The following is a 4,219-nucleotide window of genomic DNA, read 5'->3' as shown; positions in this document are numbered from 1 at the left end:
GGATACACAATCACATAAATAAGGGCATCATACAGACAAAGGCAATAAACAGTGGGGACATTTTAGTGTAAGCGATGAGCAATAGACTTGCTGTAAGACACAAGATATTTCCAACAAATTGTACAAATTTATTTATCTATCTAATCCTCTTCGTGCATCAGGTTGCACATAAGGCCTCGACCGCCACCGATGTCGATCGCCTGAAACCCGCTCCATGTGACCACATGTCCAGCCCTTTCCATTCATCTCACTTTCCATTGTTCTTCTCTAAGTTTCCTTTGGGCGGCCTCGTTTTCTTCGGCCGTCTGGAGTCCATCGCAGGGCGACTCTGGAGAGGTCTGCTATCTGCTGGTGGAGCACATGTCCAATCCATCGCCAACGCCTTTGTTGAACCTGCCGTGGTGATGGTGAGGGCGAAATCCTGCTTGCTGTGGTCGGATGTCTTTCTCAAGGGTTGCTGACAGTCTTGACAAAACAATCTTGCTGGAGACCTTGCTGGTGAGGGAAAGAAGTGTTATGCCCCTCCAATTATTGCAGTCTCCAAGATCTCCTTTCTTGGGTAACTTGACGATGAGCCCTATCTTACACGCAACAGGGAGCTGCCCTGATTCCCAAATTTGCCTGAAGATTTCAGCCAGCATAGGAGCTGTCACATTCACATCTGCTTTCAACATCTCTGCTGTTATTCCATCTGCCCCTGGTGCTTTGCAGCTCTTCATTGTCTTGATTGCTTCTGTCACATCTTCCAGGCTTGGCGGGTCTGTGCAGATGTCAAGGTCTATAGCTGCTGGCTGGATGTCTGAAGCTGAAGAGGATCTGGTCTGTTCAGAACCGACTGAAAATGCTCCCTCCAGCGCTGTAGTTTTCCTGCCTCTCCCTCGACGACATTACCGTTCATATCTTTCACTGGCACATCACTGTTCTTTTAAACCCGTTGTTTTTTTCACAAAAGTCTGCCAGTCTCTCTCCTTTGTCATTGAAGGTTCCAAATCCATGCTTGCCCATGACATGCTCCCTGCAGGTGTTGTCGCTTCCCAGCTTGGCATTGAGATCGCCGATGATGAGCAACATATCGTGGGCTGGAACGCTTTCTGAGGCTGCCTGCAATTGATCGTAAAAAGCATCCTTGTCTTCTGCCTCGGAGTCTTCTGTTGGTGCATAGCAAGCTATCACTGTCAGCTTGGTGTACTTGGAATGGAATCTTCCTCTCACAAGCCTGAGTCCATAATGGTTCCATTCAAGTAGTGCCTTTTCGGTTTTCTTGTTGAGGAGTAGAGCTACTCCTTCAGAGTGCTGACCGTCTGATCTTCCTGAGAACAAGATGGTATGTCCTGACGCTAGTCTCCTCTTTCCCGTGCCGGTCCATCTGACCTCACTGACTCCCAGGATGTCCAAGTTGTAGGTTGTCAAACTCTTGACTAATTGGAGCATCCTGCCAGTCTGGTACAAGGTCTGGACGTTCCAGCAGCCCACACTCAACTTTTCATTTGGCTTCAGTAAATCCACTGTCGGGGCGCGTTTGGCTGTCGTTAGTCATAAGTCTCCTGGTGTGCTTCATTACGAATATTCTGGTATTGGTTTCTGTAACATCTTTTTCTTTTACATGGTAGGGTTGTTACCACAACTACAACCTATTTTACCTCTAAATGAGGTGTCCACATTAGTTGCTTTTTACGACTTCCTGGCGGAATAGATGAGACCTATTCTTACAATGCTCGCTAGGGAAGCATACCGGGGTCCCATGACTGCAAACCTAAACTCACTTCAATGTCACAAACGGAAACAGTTCCTCTCTTTCATCCCTTTTTTTACTATGTTTTCTCGTCAAACTGTCATTACTTTTTTATCTTTCAAAGCAAGCCGTGACAGTACACATCTTAGAAATATATAACTATAGATTTTGGTGATACAGGTGTACATGTTACAGACACAAGAAACCACCAGCTGTGGCAAGAAAGTGTGAGTTAGGTGTAAGGTGAGGTGTTAGGCTATGGTGACAAGAAGAGACATCAGCAAGTGTCACCATACGTACTACTGGGGTCATTGACCAATCTGCATGTGTCATCCTCAGAGCAACAAGGAAGTCCTGTAGGGTGACAACTAATCGTGTGCGGGATGCACTGAAACCGAAACAAACACATCATCAGTTGAAGCTGGTGAGGAAGACATTAAAGTGCTGGACGAATGAAATCGCAACACCGTCTAGACGATTGCTTCCCTTGCACAGACTCAAGGGCGATTTTACGATTCTTGTAACAACCTTAATAAGTTATCTTAATTAATTTTTTTTTGATTAGTCGTGTCGATTCCGTCATTCCCTCGAAGGAAACTATTGTTGTTCCTAATAATAAAGTATTTTTAGACAACTGTGACTAACATCTTTACAATGTATAAGTTGAACCACAATGTACATGAACTCTCCTGCTTCGAACGTCCTTCACCACTGCGCATACGTGTCAGATTCTCCCAGTCGCTCACCGGAAGATGAAGTATTTTGTGCGAAACATTTTGTATTTTACGGTTATGTATACTGTCTTTCTTCGAACTTATTTGAAATGATTTCTACAGAGACTGTTTAAGAAGACATAACAACATTAGACTATTTAATATACTTTGTAAAGCCTGTTGCTGTATCTTAATAACTGTAGTAGCAATTACAGAGTATCATTATATCTAGCTATCAAGAACCTTTTAGAAATGTGCTTACGTCCCCTCGAGGCAGACGGAGATGTTGTTGGTGGTGGATGCCTCTGGCTTCCAGGGTTATGAAAAGCAGCAAGCAGACGACAGCTAGGTACAACCGTGTTTGTTTAGTCATCGTGATTGGTAGACCGCTTTGTTATGGAGCTCTTTAGAAAAAAAGTCAGATTACATTATTTTATGACTATTTATCAATGTTAAAAAAGCTCTGGAAAATATGGAAAATAACTTTCACTTAGTATGGAAAACTGTTGTTCAGTCAAATCTTCAGTGAAACGGAGGGTTCAAAGTACTAACCGAGAAAATGTATCTATAATAAAATAAGCTAATTAATACCAGTCTTGACAAAACTGTTTGCCACATCATAAGAAGTGTAAGCAGTGAGATTATTTGTGTGCTAGTGCATCACTACACTCACATACAACGAGTTAAGCAAGAAACACACACAACTGTGCTTTTGTCTACTTGCGTTTAAAGTCAGTAACGGCGATGTTAACCTCGACAGACGTCGTCGTTAGGTTGTCACTGTCTCTGGTGTGGGGAAGACAACTGTTTATAACGACTTCGCTAGTCACGTGATGTCAGCGCGAAGCTCAGTTATCTTGCGTTGTCGACGTGGCGGTTATTAAAGAATAAAGGTTTAACAGAAGTTAAAGGACTAGTAGGGTGCAATATGTATCTATTGACTTAGCTAAGAGCGGTGTTTCATAGTCTACTCCCTGATGAATACACTACTTTTATTTGTTAATCATTTTTCTGCAAACATCGATCTTTAAAAAGGTCGAAATCTACAGGTCGGATGTTCGTAATTAACAGAAGTTAAGAGTGCTAATGTAATGTGATTTTTTTTCTAAAGAGCTCCATAACAAAGCGATCTGCCAATCACGATGACTAAACAAACACGGTTGTACCTAGCTGTCGTCTGCTTGCTGCTTTTCATACCAGTGGAAGCCAGAAACATCATTCATCGCCCTCTGGCTAATAAAACATCAGTAAGGACATTTCTAGAAGGTTCTTGATAGCTTGATATGATGAGACTCTGTAGTTTCTACTACAGTTATTAAGATACAGCAACAGGCTTTACAAAGTATATTAAATACTCTAATGCTGTTATCTCTGCAGAAATCATTTCAATAAAGGTTTTAGAAAGGTTGTAAAAGCCTGGTGTCGCTAAAACAAGAAGATGCCACAAGAATGTGGTGTTAGCCATTGTGGCCAGCAGGCCTGACGAGAGGGGGGGACAGGGGGGTCTGGTGTACCCGGGCCCGCGGCTGTCAAGGGGCCCGGCCTTGGTCAGTGAATTTTTTTTTCTTCTTCTCCTTTTCTTTTTCTTTTAAAGAAAGGTCTAAGGACAGAACACCCAAGCATTACACATGCAGAAGTTGAGTTTGAGTGTAGATATTGAGATTCAAATTGTAAACATACATTATATACTGGGAAAATAATTTACGATTACAAGTACAAGGGGCCCAGAGAGGTCTGTCCCGGGGCCCGGGCTGGCTCTCGGCGGCCCTGGTGG

At 43.2% G+C, this 4,219-nt stretch overlaps 1 long non-coding RNA gene across 1 annotated transcript; it reads right to left on the bottom strand.

Moving 5' to 3' along the window:
- Window positions 1–1,775: 1,775 nt before the first annotated feature.
- On the bottom strand, window positions 1,776–3,226 carry LOC112556246. The gene is made up of 3 exons (XR_003097680.1): window positions 3,119–3,226; window positions 2,708–2,849; window positions 1,776–2,120 (listed from the first exon to the last, which is right to left on the bottom strand). It is a non-coding gene; the product is annotated as an uncharacterized LOC112556246 (long non-coding RNA).
- Between the last annotated feature and the right edge of the window lie 993 nt (window positions 3,227–4,219).

This window comes from Pomacea canaliculata, linkage group LG2, assembly GCF_003073045.1.
Source record: "Pomacea canaliculata isolate SZHN2017 linkage group LG2, ASM307304v1, whole genome shotgun sequence".
Taxonomy (NCBI): domain Eukaryota; kingdom Metazoa; phylum Mollusca; class Gastropoda; order Architaenioglossa; family Ampullariidae; genus Pomacea; species Pomacea canaliculata.
Note: the sequence above shows the minus strand (reverse complement) of the source record. Positions and strands in the feature narration are given on the sequence as shown.